Genomic DNA, 26,528 nt, shown 5'->3' on the forward strand with positions numbered 1-26,528 from the left:
AGTTTTCAGTTTCCTTACTAATTTTTAATCCAGTTGTTTTTTCCTCTGTTGGGAGTGGAGTATTTAAATTTTCAATAGTCATAGTAAAAATGTTAATTTCTCAAATCCTGTCAATTTTTTATTTGGTATATTTTAGAGATGTGATTAGAGTGAAGTGTTAGATGGTTATGTTAACTTGTGTATTGAATCACTTATTAATAACTAATGTTTTTCTTCATCTAGCAAATATTTTTAAAATAATAAAGTCTATTTTACCTGGTATATGAAGGGATGCTCACTCTCTTTGGGTTATGATCACATGCAATAATTTTCTTCCTTTAACTTTTGAACTGTCTGTATCTTTGGAATATAAAATTATGATCATTCTTTTAAAAGTCTATTTGCCAACACCTCTTTTGCTTAGATATCTGAACTCATTGGAAAAAATACAGAGAGTAACTTACTTATCTCATTTTATTTTCTTTATTTTTTATGTTTTATTTCATTTTTATATTTATATATTTTTGTTTGCAAACAAATTTTTCCTTTTCTCTTCTTTATATTCTTAAATTATATTTTGTGTTTACCGTGGGAATTAAATTTTATACTCTAAAATTACAGCATGTGAATTTACTTCAGATTAAATTTAATAATATATAAGGACTGAATTCCTTTAAGAGTCCTTTCCTTTCCTCTTTTAGTTATTGATGCTGTTATGTTACATCTTTTTGTATTGTTTTCCAAATCATAAATTAATCATTTTAATACACAAGTACCTCAATACTAGCATTTAAAGTGACAATTTTGAAAAATATTAGTCTGTCAAATCATTTAGAAGATGGAAACTGTGTCCAAACACAGCTGTCTTTATAACAGTGGCTCTTACAACTACCTCAGCTTTTGTCTTTACTGAGTTATTCATATCTCTGTATGTCTTCAGATTGTGTTCTGATATTTTTTAATGTTAAATTGAAACTATGCTTTAGTATTTATTATAAGATAATTATAGTAACAATAAACTCAACCAACAATTTTTTTAGGAATTTCTTAATATCTCTCTTACTTTGATAGTTAGTTTTTTTAGATAGAGAATTTTTGAAAAAATAGCTTATTTTCTTCAGTGCTTGGAATACATCAGCTTGTATAATTTCATGATCTTTAAATCTTCAGATGAAAAATCTGTTAGTGATCTTAATCAGTATCCTGACATAAGAACAGTGAATGGATAAAAAAAATGTATTTACAACAATGGGGTACTATTCTATCATAAAGAAAGATAAAATTGAATCATTTATATAAAAATTGACACTTTCTGAGATCATAATTTTAAGTGAAATATATCAGATACACAAGCTTTCATGTGATTTCTCTTATTTGAGAAGCCCCAATTATCAATAAAGAGCAGAAGAAAAGATAAATAATAAAGTAAGGAGATAGGTCTTTTTTTAAGAGTTAAGGGGCTCCATATACAAGGAGGGGCAAGAGAGATTTGGGAAAATGCATGTTATGTGTATTCACTAAATCCACACAAGAAAAGTAAAATTACATATTATTAAAATGTACTAATAAAAAATCATAAAACTTTTAGAGAAAAAAAATCACTCTGGTTTGCTGTTCTCAAACTTTTCTTCGTATTTATCAACAGTTTGATCATATTATCCTTCATTCTGGGTTTCTGTGCGCATCCTATTTGAAGGTGTTGAGCATCCTGAGGTTTGTATTCATCAGTGTAGATCAGTATTTCTTCACATATGTCTCTGTGCCATTTCCTTGTCTTCTCTTTCTAGACCTCCTACAGTGGAAATGTTGGTCTAAATGATGATGCTTCAAAAATCCTTTTGGGTATTTTTACTCCTTCACTCTCCTTACTTCTCATACTTGACAATTTGTACTGTCTTACCTTTAAATTTATTGGATCCTTTCTCTCTGTAATCAAATGTGTCCTTGAAACTCTGTTTTCATTTCAAATGCTATATTTCTCAGCCCTAGAGCATATTTTTAGTTTTAATTTTATAGAATTTTGTTATTTCTCATCCCTTGATCTTTTATATGCATGTTTGTCTTTATTGAATGATTATCATTAGATCTTTAAAAAATATTTAGTATAACCACAATTAAGTCAATATAGTGAATGTTTTCTGCTGACTTGGTAGTTTTAATTACATAATGTTTTTTATTGCATTTAAAATTTGAAACTAAATAAATTTCATAAATTTAGAGAATCCTTCTTTCCTAGAGTTTGCCATCTTTGCTTTTGTAGTTGATTTTTTTTTTAGATTATCTCTGTTCTGAAAATAATTTTAGATACATACTTAAGGCCTTTTTGGATCTTTTCTGAGCATGTACCTTTCCCTGAGAATGCACGCTGACTCTATAATTTCCTTAAATATTCAAAGTAGCTTTTAGGCATTTCATTTCAATATACACTCCCAAAAGATAAAGAAAGAAAAATTAAGAAGGGTGCTAGGCCTGAAATCCCAGCACCTGTACACTGAGGAAGGAGGATGACCATCACCTTGAAACAATATGGGTACATTGTATTTGTGGTAAAATGGGAAAATATGAAAAACGTAACAAAAAGGTAATAGGTTCATTCCTCCATAACTCACATTCAAATGTAATTGTCTTTGTAGGTTTTGAGGGAGGATCCTTGAGAGCTGAATGCATGAATGTCATTATAAAATGGTATTTCAGGAGTGATCATTTTCTCCTTGACCTTCTACTTTTATGTGAAGTTATGACATTCAAGGTTCCATTTTAAAGGAAAATGTTGTTCCTTCTTCAGACATTGAGACTGCTGGTAAATTGATAATGAAGTTTCTTACTCTCAGAATTATGAGATAGTACAATTGTTTATAAGTTACCCCCTTTTAAGTGTTCTGTCTCATCAAAACAAAGTGACTAGATAATTTATAAAAAATTTTAGAGTCATTGTTAACCTACTTTATTTTCTTTCTATTTTATGGAGTATTCATATGGTAATTATTTTGTTTGATTATCAAGTACATTAATTTGCAAATATATGGTTGCAAGTAATAATCTCTTGTCAACTGTTAGGTCAACTAAACTGAATACTTCTAAACGGAGCTTTCAATGAGACGAAAATTTTGCACATACCCAAAGAGTTCTTTTAGAAACTGTGTTTGTTCAATTTTTTGCATTTGCTCAGGTTTGCTGAAATATTATCAAATAAAATTTTGTTTTAGATGCTGTTGTTGCTTACTTTTCTCTCACTGATAAGACAAAATACCCAACACTCAAAATTAAGGAAGGGAAGTTTTGTTTAGGTCACAGATTGTGGATGTTTCAGTCTGTAATCAGTTAGCTTCAAGGCAGGGTGGTGTGTCAGAGGGGCAACAGTTCATGGAAGAGGCAGATACCAAGCAAGAGCAAAAGGGAAAAAAAAAAAAAAAAAAAAAAAAAAAAAACAAAAAACAGGGAACAAGCCTCTTTCTTTTCTCCTTTGTAGTGTAAGCAGGCTATTCACTTCACAGCAGGTGCAGCACTCACACTGCCAATCCCTGCCCTAGAGAGTGAATCAATCACAAACTCTAAATTCAGCCACCTTCAAAATGTCTGCCTTTCAAGACTGCAAGAATCTTGGGGGGACATCTAGACACAAGCCATAACATAGACTATATGTATTCATTGTTTATTCTTTCGTCAAAGCTCCTGTCTTATAAACACATAACTTGCACTACAGCTTACATAAATCAGTCTCAATTCACAATTCTGTATCTTACAACTAAGATACAAAACTAACCTCTTGATGACCTACATCTCTGAGTCATATGAACTGTACAAAGCACTTTAGTCTCGGAGTGCTTTTAAAAGCTTCTGAAATAAGAACTAATACTTTTCACCCCAGTTAGATTTCGTGTCTGGACTGTGAAAGAAGTGTTTTCAAAGGGATATATTTCAAAGCAGGGAGTAAGTTCACTTATCAAGTGTTAGTTTAAACAAAAACAGTTACTTTGGCATACCCAGAGGTGTGCACAGTTACTGATCAATATTATAATAAAGGAGAAAACTGGTTTGAAAGGATTCATAACTTCTTCATTTGATCACTTTAGCATTAGTTGTTGACTTATTTTTAAGGTAATGAATCCTTCTTTGAGAGGAAAAACACCTTTCTGAATATTTGAACTGATTTCCTTTTGCCTGTACGGAGATGGTTTTAGTTGCATCATTTTATCATACACCCAGCAAGTCCAATATGTTTTGATGGATTTTAAATGCTAAATACTGCTATATGAGTTGGAAGATAAATGTAAATAAAATGATTTTTGATACTGCATCTCATAAGCTTTTCCAAAATGTTAAGGTAGAACACAAGAATTTGCAAAGGATTTTCACAAATAAGTGAAAATTAATAAATAGTATATTAATTCCATGGAGACAACTATATAAAAGAAGCAATGAATAGCCTCTGTCAACTGTGGTCAGGTCATCCTCCCTTAATGCAAAGGACCTTATTTTCAGGTTTTGCTTTGATAATACTCGAACATCAAACTGTAAATTTATAGAATCTGCATGTCTGTCATGCCTATACTCATTTCCTCCATCGCTAGAAATTGATAGATATTTGTAAATTGTTTTAGTGTTTAATTTTATGTGTCAGCTTCACCGGACCAAAAACTATATAGGTATTCAGTGGAATATCATTGTATTTTGTAGGGATTAACATTTAAATTCGCACACTAAGTAAAGAAAGTAGCCCTCCATTAAGTGGACAGCACTTATCCAACCAAATGAAGGCCTTAAAGAGAAAAGGCTGGCCCTTCTTTCTCTACTTCATTTTGTTCCCCCATGTCAGAATAAGAGAAAATTCTTGTGGTACTTCTTTCAAAGCTTGAACTTTGTGAACTTTGAACTAGGTATACTTTAGTTATTCTGGTTCTCATGTCTTCTGACTCAACATGGAACCAAACCCTTGGTTCACCTGTGTCCCTGGAATATGGATTCATGCTGTAGATCTAGGAACTTGTCAACTTCTGTAAACCAATAGGATTATCATTTCTTTTTAGTAAAATTCTTGTATGCCTTCTGCTCGTTCTGCTTCTTTGGAGAACGTGAACTAACACAGTAGCCAAGCAATCATGCCTCATCCTAATTATAAGACACCTGAAGACAGTGTATATAGCTCACTTAATGTAATAGGTCAAATGAGGAATGTAATCATAAGATTTCAAATTCTCTCCCATACAAAATCTCTGAATTGATTTAATTGGAAAAGAAAGAAATGTTGTTTATATTTTAACGATCTTCTATGCATGGATAAAAGATATTTTTTTCAAAAAATAGTTGCTTTGAATAATTTCATTCACCTATTTTTCAACCATACTTGAACAATCATTACATTCCAGGCCTCTTTCCACGTCATCGGAATAAACAAATGACAACAAAACCAATCAGCAACTAAAACAATGTAAGTATTGTGAGGGACAATATGTATATTCAAAAAAGATAATGCAAAGATTAAGGTGATTAAAAAATAATTATAAACTGTGCATGAAAGCAAATATGCTTTAATATCAAGAGCTTTGAAGAGGTGCTGGTTTAAGCTATTTCTAACAAACTGTCTTGTCACAGTTTCGTGGGCAGAGATATTTACATCCATCTCATGGGTCAGAAATAAAAAGAAAGTTTCATGTAATCATTATGCATTACAAATATGTTAAAATTATCAACAACATTAAAATTATTTAAAATATTAAAATTGAAAGAAGGAAGGAAACTCCTCTTATCTCTTTCTCCTAGAATGCTAATACTTCATAAAAAATAAAGATACTTTCTTACTATTCTAGCTATGGAACGGTACAAGATTCCAGTTACAAGATACAATACTAGGTCTAACAAGCTTCACTGTGTTTACTCAAATGAGTCTATACTTGAAAAAATGATTAATAAAGAGAAATAACATACAATCATTAAAGGTTCAAACTTTTAGGCATAGTTTTTAAAGTTCATATTTTTTACATTATTTAAAAATTAACCTCTTTATTTGAATATTTGTATATTCATATGTACTTGTATGAAATATGACAGAAATCTCATGTAGTGGTCAATTTCCTTCAATGATAATGTCCTCAAAAACTATAGTAAAACATCATTACCAGGAGATTGATATTGGTACAATTCCCCAGTCTTATTGGGGCTAAGTAAAACTGAGTGTTACTTAATATTACCTACAATAATGTATTGCTACATGTTTTACTTTATTAAAATTTTACCATATGTAAGTTCATGAATTTTCTAACATGATCAAGATACAAAACACTTGTATTAACTCAAGGCTATCATTTTAGACCATATCCTCCTCTCTCCTGGCCCTGAGAAACCAATAACCTCCATTTCTAAAACATTTTCATCTCAAAAAAATATTTTTGGTAACAAGGTCTCACCCTTTAACTCAGGTGAGCTCAAGTTCATGTCAATTCTCCTGCTTCTTCCTCCAGACAGCTAGGATTACAGGTGTGTGCTATCATACCGGGCTTATGTAAATGATATTATAGTGTGTCATGTTTCAGAGTATTTTTTCACACTACGTTCTGGGTCTTCTTTTTCTCTGCCTTCTTCCAGACATCATGAAATAAACAGCTTTCAACTCCCATATCCCTCTGCTATGATTTTTTTGTTTTGAATTCGGCCCACTATGGACTGGAACTTGTGAAATGATGAATAAAAATAAATGTTTTCTCTTCTAAGTGTATATGTAGGTGTTTTGTCCACAAAAATAGAAAGCTAAAAATACATTAATTCATTCACTACTAAAAGTTAACAGTTCTACTGTTAATGGTGTACATGATACTAATTGTTACGCATTTTTGGAGAATTGCTATCATTTTGTAGTGCTGCACTTAATTTCTATTTTTTATTGTTCCAAATTCTGCTCTATGAGAAATTAACATAGCTAATTTAGCAACTGGCTTTAGAATGATATTTCTTTCTCCTCTCATTTATTTTTAATCTTTCTGATCTTAGTATTTAAAATGAATGTGTACCAATAGTATGCATTTTAAACCAATAAAATTAACTTAAAAATAAAATGAACTTTTTATAGTTATATGTAATTGGGTCTTGCTTTCCATGACTGTGATCCTTGTTTTGTGGTTCTGAAGACTGAATCTAGGGTCTTCACAATGTACTATGGACCCAGTCTATATTTTTTATTTTGATGCTGCTTTTACTAAACTGTCTGGTTTGATCTGAAATGTTTGATCCTCCCCATTTCTTGGCCTCCCATTGTGTTGGGATTACTGGTGTGTACATCCATGCCCAACTCTGAAAATGATTGTCTTTTAACTGTTTATATTTAGACCATGCAGATTTAAAATGATTATTATGAAATCCAGTTTTGTGATGCCTGCTGCTTTGTTTCTTTTTGCTCAAGATTGCTCTCTCGGTATTTTATGATTCCATCTGAATATTAAAGTTATTTTCTTTTAGTTTTTGACAAAGATTTTTAATATTATAATAAACATTGCATTAAATATATAGATCTTTTTTAGTAATATATCATTTGTAACCTGCCCCACCTATGAGTAAATGAGTCTTTGGAAGTGGCTTAGGTGCTTTTATCATCACTAAAACAAAAGATGCAACGACTACAAGTTAAAGGAGGAAAGATTCATTTCAGTTCACAATTTACAGGCATGTCAGTTCACCATCAGCTGGATCCATGAAAGGAATCAGCTGACGTCTAAGGTTTCAATGCACAGTGACCTGGATCTGTGGCAGAGGGGCATCACAGAAGAAACATTCATGGCATAGCAGGAATAAGGCAGCAAATAGCAGGCAACAGCAACAAGCCTGCCTGCCCTCTCTTTATATTTGACCCAGGCTATTTGATCCCTATTGATTGTAACCATCAGTATCCAGGTTGGGGCTTCTATTTTCCACCCCAGAACTATGCTAAACTCATTCAGTTCTCAGAAACTCTTAATCCCAGTATCACACACCTTAGATCAAGCCACATTCAAAAAAGCCTCCACCTATGAGTACATAAGGCTTTGGATGATAACATCTAAATACAAGCCATAACAGAGGGTGAAATCTATATATAACTTAAGATCTTTGCACTCCTTGTGAGAAGCCAAATTGATCATGATGAATAATCTTTTAATGTGCTATTGAATCTGTTTGTAAGAATCATATTGAGGATTTTTGCATCTATTTTCTTCAAACTGTTGGCCTGTAGTTTTCTCTCACTTTTGAATCCTATATAGTTTGGTATTAGGGTAATGGTGGCTTTATAGAATTACTTTGGAAGTATAACTTCCCTTTTCATTGCATGGAAAATTTTGAAGTGTGTTGACATTAGTTCATCCCTAATTTCTGGTAAAATAAAATGGCAAATTCATCAGGTCTTGGGTTTTTCTTAGTTAGTAGAGTTTTTTATTATTGTATCACCTTCATTCCTTGTTATTAGTCTTCAAGGACTTTATACATTTTTTATTTCATTTTGTGAGGCATTTGTGTCTAGGAATATATTCATCTTTCTGAATTTCCCAATGTATTTGAATATAAATTTTTGAAATAGTTTCTAGCTATCCTGGATTTCAGTTGTGCTTGTTGTAATTTTGCCTTTTCCTTTTATTAACATGAGTCTTCTCTCCATGTTCTCTTCTTTAAGAAGAATTTGGCTAATAGTTTGTCAACTCTGGTTTATTTTTCTAAAAGTCAAGCTTATTGACTCATTCATTCTTTTTATCCGTATTTGCATGTTCATGGCAGCATTGGTCACTTTAATTAATATACAGAAGTAACCTGTGTCAAATCATATATGAAACTATAGGACATGTATAAAATGGACAAATGATGAAGAAATAGAAAGCCCCAATAAAATATGTTAGTTTAGATATGAATTGTTTTGGAACATACTTTGTTATTGGTGCAGAAAATATATAACACTGGAAGAAAATACTTGTGATGTGCCAATGGTTCTGACAGATGCAGTACATCTTTGTTACATCAACTATTCAGAAGAACAGAAATGCTCATCATGAACTATATGCTTTCAGATATATAAAGTCAAAATGAAAACTTCCTACAGAAATGTGTTATCAAATATCAACAGAATTGGGTGGCACAACAATGGTATGCCAGATACCATGTGACTCATACTCTGTGCAATCCACAGTGTCATATATTTGTGTTAAACTCATGTTAAACTTACACCTGTCTCAGTTTCCAGTGTCATATATTGGTGTTAAACTCATACCTGTATAGCATGAGGGTTGGGTCCATGTGACTGTACAGCAGAGGAGAAGACTCAATCTATTTCCCAGAATAGAGAGAGCAGGGGCTGGGATTTAGCTCAGCGGCATAAGCCCCTGTCTTGAAAGCACATGGTCGTGAGGTTGATGCCCAGTACCAAAATAAATAAATAAAAGAGTAGAGAGAGTGCATGTATGTATGCAAACCAAAAGGAAAGTAGTCCTGTAAGACGTTCACAATCTACATGCTCCAATCACTAAATTAAAAGAGAAACATAATTCAGTAAGCTTTCTATTTAGCAATAATGTTAAGATCAGTATAAAAGATTAATAAAATAGTCTGAGAATCAACTATTTGTAGAATTCATATATATCTCTATCTCTATCTATCTATCTATCTATCTATCTATCTATCTATCTATATCAAAGGGTGGCTTAAACATACACAAAATAAAGACTAGTAAACAGAAGATAAAAAATACAGAGAAAAAAATCAGAGAATGAACTAACCAGAAAATTTATTGAATTAGAACTACTTGGTTGAATGAGTTTTACTCTGTCAATGGCTTTCATAAATTTCAACTCTTTAATTGTTTTTGGATAGATTCAGCCAGAGGTCCTGTTTTCTAGAATTGTTTCAAATTCTTTGCAGCCTCTCTTTGGAAGATCAGTGAAACAACTGTAACCTTCACATCTGTTGAGCATTAACTCCACAGTCACGAATTTTTATTTTCTTTCCAGCTGTGTGCTCTCTGAATCTAGGCTGAAGTGGAGGAGGAATAGCCGCATCATATATAATGCAATACAAATTGCAGGATATTTAAATTCATAGCATGACCAAATTCAAATCTCATCATGAATCTGTATATTTGCCATTACATAATGTTTATTTTCTCTTCCTCTAATAAAGACTCTGTGTTTGTTGCTAGAATTGTACTGCTCCTATTTATTGTTTTATTTTTTGTTGGCCCTCTTGACAAAGATATGTTTCCTGTTGTGGTAATAAAGGAAAGCTTGTCCAGTTGTTGGAAATAAAGTATTGCTTCAAAGTGTAAAATATTTATCTTATAGCAAGGCAGGAGCTTCAAAACAAATGAAATTGAGTAAAGAAGAATTCAAAATTTTTTATTCATTTTACTTGAAACCAGGAGCTCTCCTAGCACCTTAAAAATGTTATAGACTAAACATTTTGTTTCAATTAAATAATACGTTGATGTAGACAATTGGGAAATAAACCTGTATACAGTACTTTCTGTAAACTCTCAAATTGTAAATCGTTATTATCCTCCTAGGCAGTCATTTTCATATGTAGTAGTTTTTTTTTTTATTTGCAAATAATTGATTATTAAAGAGTATATTAAAACATACCGTTTGCATGTAGTTAAAATATTAAGATGTTGAGATATAAATGAACATATTTTAAATACATTTTCCACTAGTTTTATAAATCTACTGGCTATATGCACTGTTCCTTTTTATTTCTGGTTTTATCACATGATAAGAAGACTTACAAACCCATCTGTACCCACTAATACTTTGGGGAAACTCTGGTCACCCAAGTGGAAGTGTTAGACATTTCAGATAAGTTCCTTCTTGGTGGCATTTCTAACATACTGGCAGTAAAATCAGAGACTCGGAAAAGTGTAAGATAAGAATTCAGTTTACCTTTGGAAATCACTTTTCAAAGGATATGTTGAAGAAGTGTTTTGAAAACAATAAAGAAAAACAGCTAGAAAAGTTTGCTAAATAGAATAAAGTGATGTTATACTGGTTTCAATGTAACCAGTCTTATTAATAATTCATTATTTCACTATGACATTTTATGAAATTCAGAAAAGATATCAAATAAAGAAACTTAAACACTTCAAAAGGAAAACATTTGGTTGAATCTTTGAAATTTTACCGTCTCATGATATTCCAAATTTGTTTAGAGTTTAAACATTATACCACTGATATAAGAGAGGGTGAGGAAGAAACCTATACTTAATATGTAATTAAATTGTAAGAGTAAACTACATGAATCACATGCCTTTCAAAAATAGTTTAATCTGTTTAACATAAAATTTATAATTTCACGTAATACAATATACAAATCTGATACCTGACTTTAAGTTGAAAAAAAACTTTTGTTTTAATTTTTTGGTACCGGGGATGAAACTCATGACCTTGTTCTTATCAGACAGGCACTTGTGCCAAGGAGCCAAAACCCAGGCTTTAAATAAAAAATGTTTACGAAATCTCAACAATTCCAGCAATATAAATTATAACTGAGTTTCATGTTAAAGCGGAAATTAGTGATTCTATAAAGAGGAACTTAGTGATTCTATATAGAAAGCTGAATTTGTGGTTTTATTCCTCATTGAAGAATATATTGCCACTTTGACCTCAATGCATAAATATTTTTCCTCGATTTTAGATAGCAATACAAAAAAAGATGCCATTTATTATTACCTACTGTTTCTCAAATTACTAAGAATGCCTAAATAACTGTATTAGAAATACCTAAGGGTTGTACTCATCAGACTGAATCTAGAGATATGTATTTTGACAATTGCTAAAAACACTCAAAGAGAGAAACAGTAAATGAGAGAAAGTCAACGAGGCTGCAAAATACTGCCACTGCTACATTGAAATGCAAATTACTCAATTATCGTTTTGCAAAATTAATTGAAGTTAGTCACTCTCAATAGTTACTAATAGAAAGGTTCATGTAAAATAAATTTTAAGCAATTATATGAACTTGACACATTCTGTTACTAATAATTATATATCTAAGCCCAAATGATGTTTTATTATAGATCAGAATCATAAATTATGCTGAGAATTTACTAATGAAAATCAGATCATAAAAAGAAGTATACAATAAAACAAATACTATTCTTTGTCAGTCATATATGAAAAGTAAAACATTGATTTCAGAGAAGTAGGTATAGACTAATGATCATTAAATGCCAGGGTTAAAGGGGTAGGTTGATTAATAGATTCTAAAATACAGTTTGATAAGAGGGAAAACTACTAGCATTTTTCCAGAACAACTGAAACAGAACAAAAATAAAATAAAATAAAATAAATCAATGGCTGGACCAGGGACATAGTTTAGTGGCACAGCACCTGCCTAGCAAGTGCAAGGTCCTGAGTTGAATTCCAGAGTACACATGAAAAAAAAAATCCCAAAACATAACTCTCTGATTTGATAACTGTACATTTTCTACATATGTCATTAATCATTGACCTGTTTCACTTTTATTTTTGCCTGTTCTAATTGAAGTCCTCTCAGTCATAGATTCCAGATATTTCTGATGTCTTGCTTGGTGACAGAGCACATTACTTATTTCAGATGCAGAATATACAATGTACTCACTTCCTCACTCTCCCTGGAATTTAGGATTCAGGCAATTAGACGTTCTCAGAAAGACAGACCAGCCCCAGAACTAGATTCAGAATAACATCAGCAGAGACAGATGAGAACATTTTCATTCTGGTTAATTTTGTAGAAACACTAAGACACTCGGACAGCCTAGCATTAGGGTTAGTTAGAGGTTTGAGAACAACTGTACTCCATAGTAAAGTTTCCACACTGGCTTCTGTGGCCCCTCATTCTGATTAGAAAATTTCACAGTGATTTCAGGGCTCAATGGGTATCTATTTATTAAGTTCTTTAGTGTTTCAAGCAATCAGAGGTATTTACTACTGCTGATGATTAAAACGTGACAAAACTAATACAAGTAATTGTATATAATTTTTATTTACATAAGATTTAGAGATATAAATTTTAGTCTTTCACCTTTGTTTATAATAATGTTTATCAAATATGTATTATTTATATGACGTTCTGATCTTCGAGGACACAAATAATATACTAGAGAATGTTGTCAGTTCTGTTCATGTATACTCACCTTCACATAACTAAATATCATAAGTATTGTCACAGTCAATTGAAAAAAGTAAAGAAAAACACAATTAAATAATGTATCAAAGCTCAGAAAACCAAGATATGACAGTAAACTAAAGACGGAAGTTTTCCATCTTTACCCCTGGAAATTTCAAACTATATCATGTCACCTTTAATATGAGTTCCAAGAAAGAAGGAAGCAACTAACTACCTATAAGAATTCTAATTTTTGGAATTATGAACTTATTCACATTCAGTTTTGATAAAATTGTACATAGCCTGTAGAGACCATCGGCCTACATATTTGGGAATATCCTTTTGAGTACATGTGCCCTGGTTTTCTTAGGAGAAACTTCTGTGCTTTCAAAAAACAAAAATAATTACAGTGTTCTTACAATCAATTTTCAATAAAATTTCGAGAAGAAGAGATAATGAGGGATAAAATGTTATTCAACTTATCATAAATGTTTCTGATTTTTTTTACCCTCTGATTTAACATACTTTTAGGTCTACTATTCAAAAGAATAAGCAAACATCAATGCTCATGTGACTTTCCATTTCCTTCATTAGCTGCCTGAAGCATAACGGTAAAATTTAAGAACCTTGCAAATGGAGAGCAATGTTTCCTATAGGTAAGTTGCACCACTCTCTTCTATATTTCCCTTTCCTTCCTGAGCATGCTTTCTCAGACTTCCTGTTTCCCTCAAGAGCAGTGCCTCTAGTGGTGATTGTGCAGTTTGTTACTAGATAGGAACAAAAATATTCACCTCATTTGACTTTCGAGTTGCTAGTTAATGTTATTTAACATTCTTAATGTTTTTCTAGGTTTGCTAGAATCAATCTCAAACTATCTCAGTAGTATGCCTTCTCCATACATTTATGTCACTCGTGGAAACTGCTAGTCTGACTTTAACTATAGCAAGGAAACCATTTTTGGTTTCTAATAATAAAACCACTAGAAATCTGAATATATTTTCAAACACATGCATTCAAATTTTCCAAGAATATAATTCTTCATGTAAAACCTCTCACTATTTTCACCTGACACCCAATTGAAAGACAGTACACACACACACACAAATGTCCATGCAATTCCAGCTTCTAAGTGTTTTCTCATTGTGTGAGTCCTTTCAAATATAAAATATAAACCTTACTTGGTCATCTTAATAATTTAGAAGAGAATGAATGAATAAAATCAGGATAGGATTCAATTTTTGTGTTTCAAAATGCTCTGGGGATATAACAAAGCTAAACTTGGCATTTTTGCCCAGACGCCATGGCCTTTTATCCCACTGTGAACACTAGACCAAGAGGAACCTTCTGAGAGCCACTTCCTATAAAGCTTCTGTACATGACGTACTCTTCCTTTCAGAGATTCATCTGGCAAGTGCTGCTTTGATATAGAATTTAACTTCTTTCAGAGTTTGTCAGAGGCACTAGAAGATATTCACAGACTACTGTTAAAGAAGGAAAAGAAATTAACTGAGAAGGTTCATAATTCAACCTATTTCTGTTCTCTCAGCCTAAAGGAGAAAAAGTCAAAATCATCTTTAACCTTTATAATTCATTTAGAATATGTAAGTGGCTGACAAGCAGAGCTATAGTTTTTCTGAAAGTAGAACTACACCTAGTGTTGGAAGCCTTAGCAATTATTAAATAACAGCATAGCATTTGCAGAAGAATGGAAATGTGGAGAAACTGTATAATATAGTAATATATTAAAGTATCTGTAAGACCCATTGATATAGAGGAATGAAACTCCCAACTTACTATGTCCGCGAGTTCTTGTTCTCTACAACCGAACAATGAATTTTAGGAACAATGGAGGTTAAGCATAGAATATATTTATTGAAGGAAAGAAAGCTTCTGTCTGAAGACAGACAAAGGGGTCTGGAGCGGGTTGCCCAAGACTCTGTCTTTTCCAGGGACTTTTATAGATTAAAACCATGAGTTCAAGGTGAGAGGAAAACTGGGAACTCACAAGGCAGATGGGTATAAGGTAGAACTAGCTACAGTCAGTCAATAAGATTAATAGTTCTGGTAAAATTGATTACATTAGGGACAAATGGGCCAGCAAGTCACCTAGGAAGAGAAGAGCATTCTTAGAATTGTGACCTTTTCCTAGGGGGATAGGATAGTGACTCCAGGGTGATAGGGAAGTAATTAGAATCTCAGTACCTATGGTGTAGATGCATTTGTTTGATCCTTTGTCTGGAGGTCTGGCCCACAGCAAGAGGTGTCTGTCTCCCCTACACTTATAAAGTATCTGCACAGGCTCCTTTGAGGACCTAGCCCTGTCTCTCTGCCTATAATATTTCTAACTAACTCAGCTGCCTGCAGCAAGACAAGCATACTCTTTACAATTGCATGCAATTTGGATAAGAATCTAAAGACAGGAAACATTTGCCCTCTTTCAGCCCCATTCCAGCCCACTGATTGGAACTATAAATCAATATTGGCCAAATGCCAGGATAATTTAAGACACCACAATCATGATCATTAACCTCTCAAAGGAATTAAGGGTCACTGCTGACAGTGAATCAAAGCTTAGATAAGTATTGATAGATCTGTGAAGGGGTAGAGGAGGAGGAGGAGTGGCGGTGGTGGCTGAAAAGATAAGAAGTATAAAATATAAGTAATCTTTATTTTGGGAATGTGGGGAGAGACACCCCAGACCCCATGGGGCATGGCATCTCCACCCTGGGGCCAGCAATCTCTCCCTTGGATACGTGGCATGGGGGAATATAAGTAGCCTAAGCTTAGGGCAGTGTCTTAAGGCCATTAGAGATGCACAGGTATTTCATTGGCACATGTTTGGTGCCAGGGGCAGGTTTCTAAGGGTGGGGGTATAGGGTTACAGGTAAATCTCTAGGGGTGGGGGAGGCAAGAGCTCCCTAATTCCAGCGGAGGCTTTTCTGGCTATATTGTCTGGTCTGGGCCAGCAACCCTTTCATATCCCGTCTTATGATTATTAGGAAAAGGGGCAAAGATTTCTCCCTTTAACTACTTCCTGCTGGCTGAGGGTGCTGTACTGGGGTCTAGGGGAGTCAACGGGATGACAGTTGATGTCTAGGTAGAAGGTGGTGGCAGGTGTTTTAGCCAGGACAACTTCACTGATGAATGCACGTATGTTAGAAAAAAACAAAGAGACAAGATGTTATCAGGAGACATGGCACTGTCATATTTAAGGACCCAAGTGAGGTAGAAGGAAAGATGCCTTTGATTTAGACATGTTATTTTATCAGGATGATGTTGAGGTAGGAATATTTTTATGGCAAGGCAGAATTCTGAAAAATTAAATGTGGGATTAGGAGGAGTGAAGTTATGAGAGGTGCTTATTCCCCCATATGAGAGCATAAAAGTTAAAAGGTAGGTAGGTAAGGCTTGTCTCTGGTATATATGACGTCAGAGTCTGTAGGCAATCCTGTTAAAGAGTCCTGCTATAAAAATGATCATTAATAGAATGTAAGAAATTAAGAACCAAAGTGGATAACAAAACATGAAAACCTGTGAGTCGTAAGGCAGAGATGTTAGATCTAGGACCTGAGTGATGCGAAACCAGGATGGCAGTTTAAAAGGGAATAAAAGCATTTTAAGATTTAGGACTGGGGCCTGTATAAAATAGGCCCTGTTTGTAACTGGCATAGGTTGACCTTTAATACTCCATGAGACATTGAGGATTTATTAGCCTAAAAACTCAGTAAGGACTCTGTATATGTGGCCTCTTATGTCCACGAATATAGAGAATGTCTTACCTTGAAAGTTTTAATGTGACTTGGACACTGAGACAGACACCCACTAAGGCGGTTGGCCCCTGTGACCTGTGAGGGCTACAAGTTAGGATGGACCAGCCACTCTCTAGTGGCCAGGATAGCCCAACAGTCCTGGAGTAAGGTCTCAAAGAATGCCAGGGTAAAGCATTTTTTGTTTGATGTCTTCTGTTGCATTTGAGTGTGGACCATGGGGGGGGGGCAGGTAGCTTTACCTTGTGTAGATTTGTCTGTCTCAGAACTGTGTTATTTAAAATATGAAAAACCATATCAAGGTCTCTGTGGAGCTTGAAGGTTAAGTTTTGCCTTGTTGTTTGAGATCTGGACTATAGTAAAATTTATCTGTAGAATTAAGTATGTAGGAGTTTAATAAAAAAAAAATGTTTGAGCAGGGCCACGAGACTTTGGAAACTCTCAGTGTTTAAGGCAGTTTGAAATTTTGAGATACACTGTGTCTGTAGGAAGAGAGCAGAGTTGTGCTTGGGGCAGGGTGATCACCACCACACAGTGTGCAGGGGGGGGGGCTGAAATGGAACACACAGAGTGGGCGGGGCGAACGCTGGGACAAAGCACTCAGGGGCGGGCAGAGATCCCACCTAGATGCTGCTATGACATGCTAAGATAATGTATTTCAGCTTCGACCACCCATGGGGGTGGGGCTTGGAGGCCTGTAGTGGTGGCCAGAGGTGGTGCCTGGCGCCACAGATGGATGGCGGCAGCAGCAGCTCGCTTCTGGCGCCCTGGAGGGGTGGGGCGGCGGCGGCGGGAGATGCATAGCCTGAGGCCAAGTGGGCTCTGCTTCCAGAGGCACAAGACCGGCACCCAGCGAGTGGCAACCTGTAGGAGCCGATGTGTTTGCGAGGGCGTGGCACCAAAAGCCGAACCCGTGGTGTGGACAGTCTCATGGGTATCTCTCAGCGGCGGAATGAGCCAGCACCGGCACGAATGAGCCGGCGCAGCGCAGAACGGGCTGGACCAGGAACTGAAACTGTGGGGCCCATAGAATTGGGACATGATGTGAGAGTGAAAAGAAAAAAGCTGTTTAAAATCTAAAGCAGTTTTATGTGAATCTCTTACTGTCTGGTCTCATTTTAATCTCGGCAGCAGGGGATGGGTTGGCGTGCATGGGAAACAAAAGGAAGCTGGCAGCGCAGTGGGGGGAGGGGAAGCCGCGCTGGGAAACAAATTGACGCTGGCAGCGTGGTTGGGGGTCCAAAAGGCTACAAAGGAAGACTGTTATCTCTTTAAGTGCAGGGAGGGGGAGGGATCCTGGAGGAGACAAAGGGACAGGGAAGCTGGCGGGAAAGGTGCACATTCTTGAAGCATAGGTAAAAAGCTTTAAAGTGAGGGTCTCTCAGTGTGGGCTGTCCAGAGTGGATATCAGTTTGCCTAGAAAGCCCCAAAAGCTCTGGAAAAAACGTGAGGGCCTAGGTTTGGGCTGTCCAAAAGACGTGAAAGGGTCATGAACCCACACAAAGAGGGGAGAAAATCCACATGAGCCTGGCTCAGTGGCTGTCTCCGGGGAGTTGCTCACCCGTGGTAAATTGGTGGGTGTTGTTTGAGAACCAGCAGCCAAGCATACAATTGCTGAGTGTAGAAGTGAGGAATTATAGGATGTAGTCCGGTGGATTTTGAATAGCAGGGGACACGAAACTGGGAAACAGCCCCAGGAGTCTCTCACCTGCTGTCCCCGGTCACGGCACCATCTGATAGATCTATGGAGAGGAGGAATAGGAGAGGGAGGACTGGTGGTGGTGACTGAAAAGATAAGAAGTATAAAATACAAGTAATCTTTATTTTGGGAATGCGGGGAGAGACACCCCTGACCCCCTGGGGCGTGGCATCTCCACCCCGGGGCCAGTGATCTCTCCCTGGGACACGTGGCATGGGGAATATAAGTAGCTTAAGCTTAGGACAGTGCCCTAAGGCCATTAGAGATGCACAGGCATTACATTGGCACACGTTTGGCGCCAGGGGCAGGTTTCTAAGGGTGGGGATATAGGGTTACAGGTAAATCTCTAGGGGCCGGGGAGGCAGGAGCTCCCTAATTCCAGCTGAGGCTTTTCTGGCTATAGTGTCCAGTCTGGGCCAGCAACCCTTTCAAGTATAGCATGTTTTTCTCTGAAAACATGATTTTATTTTTTCCTTCCTCATTCTTTCTCTTTTGGACTTCTGTAGATCCAAATTTATGAAGTCAAGCCTGCGTGGTGTATTTAGGACTTTGTTTTCAGTAATTGGAGCTCTACAAGTAGTGAAAGGTGCACAGCATAATAACATCTCATAAACTTGTGTCTAGGTTTATGGTGCCACTCAGTGCACCCAAGGAAAGAAATTTCAAGTGGGCTCTGCAGTAAACCCTGGGATTGTTTTCTTTCTGCTGAATTTGTTCATTCCTAAATTCCCTCAGGATAGGTAATAATGTGCAGATTCTATTTTGGTTATTTGTTAGAAATAGGTGTTATACACTAACAAAAAGAGCTTCATTATGTTTGTGTTAGGATTACCAGTGCCCAAGTTATGTGACCAAATTACCTATAGGGCTATCATACTGTTCTGTATGTGCTATCTTCCTGGGTGACCTAATTGATATGTTAATCATGGCTCCCCTCTGCAGCAAAGGACAGATGTTAGCTAAAATTGAGTGCTCAAATTAGTTGACAAAGGATTGTAATTTCCTGAAAGACTTCTCTGTTCTCTGCAAAGGGAAACAAAGGTCTTCCTCATTCCTTAGCAGATCAAGGATTTTCTCATTTCCTGATCCAGGCCCATAACCCCTTACTTTTTTTTTTTTTTTTTTTTTTTTTTTTTGTCTTTTTCCTTTTTATCAGTACCAGGGATCGAACTCACAACTGTCTGCTTGCAAAGCAGGCGCTTATGCCGCTGAGCTAAACCTCCAGCCCCAACCCATTTCTTTGTAAATGGTGCTTTCTACAAAAAGTCTGAAAAGTTTTGAGGGAGAGACACAGCTTTTGCCTCTTTTGAGCTACAGAATAGGAAAGAAAAAAAGCCTGCTTTGAGTCTCTTCCCATAGTTCTACCAGGCTAGGAAAAAAGAAAATTTCAATTTGTTGTGCTAATTTACTAAAAGTTTATTATAGAACAGAGTTTCAGCAAATAATAAAATACTAACTTATACCATTGTTAATCAGGGTCTTAATAGGAGAAATTCCTACTCAAGGGATCTGTTAGTGTCAAGTCTGACCTCAGAGAGAGCTGAGAGATCCTTTGTCTCCCTTTTTATCTTTTTTTTTTTTTTAATTTTAAAAAGAAAAATCAAGAATCCAACAATTAAAAGACAACAAAAGCAAAATGATGACACTAAGAACAACAAAAACAATGGAAATACAGGATTTCAAAACTAGATGATAGGAATTTACAGGAGTTACACACATATTGTTATCCTTAAAGTAATTTCTCAGGCTACCAGATACAGGCATGCAAGACTGATCAAACAATAAAATTTTCCTTTGAGAAGTTCTTTCACTTTTAATATATCTATTGTAACTTTTGAATCTTATTTCTCTTTCAGTATGTTATATTATCCAGGCAATTCTGTGTTTACACATGCAAGTCTGATTGTCTCCCCTTTAAGTAGTGGGAAACAATAGGTTGCCCTGGTAAATAAGAAATAAGGGCAATAAAGATACTCAATAAAGGACAGACCTAAAGTCCTCCTTGAGCCATTTCTGTCTACACACCTGGCCTGATTGCCTCTGCAGTTTAGACTTCAAACATTCCGTCCAGATTCTTTGAGGCCCTTTGAAGTTCCAACCCCAATCCGAACTTCCTATATATACTCAGTTTCCTCTCCAGATAGCTGCTGATATCACTCTGAGGCCAGCCTGCCTGTAGGCAGATAAATAAAATCTCATCTTTCTCACAGCCTCAGTCTTTAGATGTTGCCTCACGCCTCCATTGACCTGGCAATAAGAAACCCTTATATGTTGCAACATCTTTAAAAGCATGAATTTTATATCTTTTTCATAAATAGTAGTTCCATTAATGATATGTTATAAAATTTATTACTTGTGATTTTATTTATTTCAATTTCTGAATGAGAGGATATGTCAATTTCTTCCAGAAAGCCTCTTTAGCCCAGCTACTGTCCACTCTGCAGCCTGCAAAGGTCAGGAGAAAGGGCCCATATTTCTTTCCCCAGCCACCTCCTCCTCAGGCACTGTAATGTTCATTTATGAACACTAACAGTAACATTCTAACAGTAATATTCATTTATTAACACTCAGAAAATGGTATAATATCTGTGAAAATATTTCATCTGTATATAATTATCACAAAAACATGTAAAACTTAAAATTTGATCTAGTTGTTAGCTTTGATATTTCACTGTCTTTCTTTGTAGTACGCAATTGGCTAGTTTCTCTGAGATATCTCAAGATAGCAATCTGCAATTGGAATTATGTGGCTCACTGTATTTTTTTTTATTTGCTCCTTTGTTCTTTTTCTGATTGTGTGAGTTAAACCTTAAATCTTTTTGAGTTTTTTCTAAATTTATAAATGTAATGTATCTTGATATTTAATTTGATTTTCTTTATATTTATGCATAATTCTCACACTTTCTATTGATTCTGTTAACTTATTTTACTCCAATTATGATTTCCATTATCAATTAGTTTGATAGATACAAGTTTTACTATTTACAAATAAAAAAATTTAAAATACAGTCTTTTGATGATTGTTTTGATATCAGAGAACATTATCTCCGATATGGATTCTTCGATATTTTTGAGCATCTTCTCATGGTTTCATACAGGAGAATTTTAATTTTTTTCACATGTATTTAATAAAAATGTAAATTTCTTAAACATTCAGTATGATTTTCTGGTGTATGCATTAGAAGGAAATTAATGTTTATATTTTCTATAATTTGATGGTTATTCCGGTCTGTTTGAACAATCACTGGCAAACATGAACAATGGCCTGGAAGAAGGTAGGTTTGCCATTTCTCAATGCATTTCTGTTAGTTTTTGCTACATGTATTTTGTGAGTGTAAAACTCATAGCATATTCCTTGATATATGATAAGTATATTTGATGTATTTTTCTTTTACTATTATCTGCTTTTGATATTTAAAAATTACTTTGATTTAAAGTCATATGTCATAGTCTAGCCTACTGCATTCTTTTTATTTGTGCTTAGTCATATATCTTTTTCATCTCTTTTCCTCTTACATTCCTATTTTATTTTATTTGAGATATATTTTTTCAAAGTGCATATGATTAATTTCCTTTTCTTAAAAGCTTTATCTTTTAAGTGGTGCTATAGGTTGGATGTTGACCACCCAAAGCTCATGTATTCAAAGCTTTGGTCTCAGCTTAGTGCTGTTGCAAAGTAGTGCATGTTTTACATGATGGGGTCCAGTACAAGGCTTCAGTCCTACCACGTATGGTACAGTGGAGCGGGGACACCGCAGAGACCCCCAGGCTTCTGTGAAGGCAACAGGGTATGGAATTTGTTGTGCCTAGGTGCAGGCGGACTGAAAACAGAAAGACCATCTGTAAGGAGCAAAGAGAAGTGTGACTCTTTTAGAGGGATGGAAAAAAGGCAGGGAGCATTAGGCAGGAAGATTTTAATAAACATCTGTGGTCAGAGTTATCTGGCTGTCTTGTACCTTAGTGGACAAAGTCATTGAAGTGTCTTGGTTAATTTTCAGGTTATCTCCAGATGTTTCCAGATATTCCCAGGCCTACAAAATTCCTTGCCTTACCTTATCTTTTTTACCAGATTCTGTGTCTGCCAGTGACAGCTGTGGTGCTGAGCTGAGTTCTCTGCTGTGAGTACTGCTTCTGCTGGCCAAGTACATTGGATATTGGAAGAGTAAAGTCAAATTTGAATCTTACAAGCCCCAGGGGTGACAAAGGGATTATGAGCCTTTCTCTTCCTCTTTCTCTTGCACATTTCATCAGGCTGGGAAGTAGATCAGTGATAGAGTAGAATGGCAAGAAAGGATGAGGAACCAGACTGAGATCCCCTGGCCACGCTTCCATGACCTGCCCCGCACATCTGGAAGTGTTCCAGTCATGTCTCAGGGGATCCAAAAGTCACCCAGACTGCCACTGTTATCTTCCCTTCCCTTGTATTGTCCACATGATTGTTATTATTATTATTATCATTAATTTTTACTTTCCTTGTGAGTTCTGCCATATATATATATATATATATATATATATATATATATATTTGTTGTTGTTGTTGTTGTTTGTTTGTTTTGTACGGGAGAGTGAACTCATGACCTCCTGCTTGCAAGGCAGGCACTTATGCCTCTGAGCTAAATCCCCAATCCCTTATATCTGTCTTTTGAGTTCATATTACCTGGAATTTTTTTTTTTTTTCTGAAGGAAGGTTATTTTTACTGTAAAGTACATAAAATCTTGATCTGCTAAAAGCTTGAATGATTTCGAATCTGGGAATTTATGATCTTTACCAATTCTGAAAAATATTCAGTCATTTTATCCTTGACAAATATATCTTCACAATTTCAATAATAGTGTCCTTAAAGAATTTTTAAAAACATTTCTCTTGTACCTTTACATTCTAATATCCATGAAAATTAACTAATGTTTCATCATTTGCAAGTTTTTCTCTGATATTCTTTACCTATCATTTTGACAATTGTAATTGCTATTTGTTTATTCTCATTTCATTTGAGTGCATTTCAGCATATTCATTTTGGTTAATCTAGTTTTCCCCTACTTTATACCTAACTTTCCTGTATTTTCAAGTCTTTTATATATATATTTTTTTTCACCAGAATTTTATGTTGTTTAGTTCTTTTTTAAAAAATGTTTAAATAAAATATTGTGGTAAACCTTGTGCATTAAAACTCACATTTTAGGTAAGCACTAAATTAAATAGGTAGCTGAGTTATTATTTTATGAAATTAGTATATGTGAAGATACTGGAAAAAGATACCACTCATAGTTTGCAAAACTTACACATATATAATTGTCAATATATTTATGGTTCTCATTTTTAGATTACATTCATCATTATTTAAATTTTAATAATTTATCAGTTTATCATACATTGCTTTTATAGTTTAACATCATAAATCCTTCTATTAATTAACTTTAATATCTATTTGGTTCCCATACACTTTTAAGTTTTTGTTTTACAAATGATTGAAATACAGTGTCTTGATACTTAGTTTTGAATCTGAATTTTTTCAGATTTAAGCAAGTTAACAACAAAGAATGGAGCTTACTGATATTTGAGTTTTCTATTATGATCAGTAAATCATTTGGGGTAGAAATGTAACTGAATGTAAAAAAGAAATAAATTGGTTAAATTAAACAAATCTACTTAATATATGATAACCTAAATAATTACTGGGATTCTATTCTAATATAATAAATTAGATTCAGATTATCAACATCTTCTCAGAAGCACATATACATTAGCATTTAATTTCAATGGGAAAATAAAGTATCTATTATATGTTTGTATGTTGAAACTGTCTCATCTTCTGAGATATTTAGTGTCACTTAAACTTCTATATAAATAAAGAAGGGTTAATGTATCACACAAGCATTTTCTTCCACCAAAATTCTTTACTTTCAAAAGTAATATAAATATTGTTAGATAAATGCAACACTGAACTATAATAAATCTCATTCAGTCACATTGTTACAGGTCATTATAAATTCCAATAAAGTTGCCATTTTTTCTAATGAAAGTATTATTGAAAACTATAATTCACTTTTCTTATTGTTTTGTCCACAGAGGCATGAAAAACAATCTTAAAAATAAAATTATTTTCTCCTTTGCTGATATTTGTTATTCCCAAAATCCAATTACAAAAAATTGAACTGTGTTAAGGTAAAAACATATTAATTTATCAGTATCAGCTTCTAGAAGTTTAATGCCATGTTTTCCTGAAATACAAATTTTCTGAAAGAACTTACCATATATGTATTATAGAAATTAAATATGGACTTAAACACTATGGAAGAATAATACAACTTAATATTATGTTATATGCTGGGGTTGTAGAAGTAGTCAAACATGCTTATTTAGTAAAATGTTTATAACAGTTGGAGAATGAATAGCTTTTCAAGGCAGTGCAAAGGGGCAGAGTATGATTCTGTTGCAGAAGTAATGTTTCTGTAAAGAAGCATAAAGATGAATTTGCCTTTTAGAACCAGGCTGTAAATGTGTTTTTGATTTAAAAAGATATAAAATCGTACATAGTAATGCATCACATCAGGTCAAATACATTCATTCAACATCACGTCATATGAATGAATAGACACAATGAATTTAGTAATAAGAATTTGTACACATACCTTGATAAGTGACAACTTCAGACTGTAGAGATCATAGGAGATTCTTTATACAGTTTAAAGTCCACTCTGGAAGATTTGCATTAGTTCACATTATACTGATTTCCAGTTATGGATATTTTCCTCAAGGCACAGTACAGAAATTAAAACAATGTGACCACTTATTCTGAAAAGTAATATTGAGCATAATGTGAAATATTTTTAACAAAAGTTAGAAATATGAAGAGATACATATACAGTTGTCTGTACTGTTTGATAAGATAATTTCTAAGATTAATGACAATTGGCCAAAAGGCATTTAGAGTATATTTGCTGTCTACTGGACAGCAAATATACTCTAAATAGTATAGAGTATAGAATAATGTAGAATGAAGAAGTTTATATTTTATTTAGCTAGAGATAAATGCTAGGAAAATCAGGTTAAAATATTTATAGACACATAGCTGTTAAAAGAGCATGACTTGCATGGCATCTTTTAAATAAATTATTTTCTACATTCATTCAATAATTTTTGAGTTCTTTTTCATATTTTGTAAGTATGACTCTAGTTTTCACTACTGCTAATTTTTAATGGAATTTTGATTATTTAGAAGTAATTATTTTATCAAGCTACTTGAATTTCATATTTTGGCTTCAGTATTTACTTAAATGCATGAATTAGAACAAATAACTTCATCTCTTATACCTTCAACTTCTTCATCTCTATAATAGTGATTCATATAGATTAGGAATAAACGTAAAATCCCAGAATTTTATCCTTATGCAGGAAAGGACAAATGCTGATTATCGTAGTAGTTTTATCATTATTGTACACTATTGTTATCATTAAGATTTTCATAAAAAGTTGATTTACATACCTTCCTAATGAACAGCTGCCAAAACTATATCTCAGTGCCATATATAGTCAATAATTTGCTAAGCGCTTATTTTGTGAACAAAAATAATAATTTATATATATATATATATATATATATATATATATCACATTGTCTAAACTTCCTATGCATACTTCTGGAATTAATGCACAAGGGGCATAATAGTGCACAATAGTCCACTAAAATATATTGTATTGGTTTAGAGGAAGTCAAGATGGCTGAATACAGTGATTTGCATGTCTTTATTCAGTGCTAGGGAACACTGCTGGTATAAGATAAAGAAGAAAATGTTAGCAACCCAATAGTATCAACCAATAAGCAAAAGAGTCCCTTAACGCTTCCAAGCTCTAAATTCAGTTTTAGAAGAATCACAGAAGAGTGGTTCTTCTCCAAAACAGTACTCATTTTGGAGCTATCCCAGCTTTAAGAACTGAAAATGGTACAGAGTCGCTGGCAGAAGTCATTTGGTTTGAACTCCCATGACAGCATAAAAGT

General features: G+C 34.3%; 1 long non-coding RNA gene across 1 annotated transcript in view; it reads left to right on the forward strand.

Moving 5' to 3' along the window:
* Positions 1–17,913, forward strand: part of LOC134470573 (uncharacterized) — a 159,787-nt gene extending 141,874 nt beyond the window's left edge. The window contains exons 2-3 of the long non-coding RNA XR_010039513.1: positions 13,660–13,721; positions 17,665–17,913. This is a non-coding gene — a long non-coding RNA (uncharacterized LOC134470573). The remainder of the gene's footprint in view (positions 1–13,659; positions 13,722–17,664) is intronic.
* Positions 17,914–26,528: the final 8,615 nt, after the last annotated feature.

The sequence above is a fragment of the Cavia porcellus genome, unplaced genomic scaffold, assembly GCF_034190915.1.
Source record: "Cavia porcellus strain 051 isolate PalLab524CR breed Dunkin Hartley unplaced genomic scaffold, mCavPor4.1 scaffold_15, whole genome shotgun sequence".
Taxonomy (NCBI): domain Eukaryota; kingdom Metazoa; phylum Chordata; class Mammalia; order Rodentia; family Caviidae; genus Cavia; species Cavia porcellus.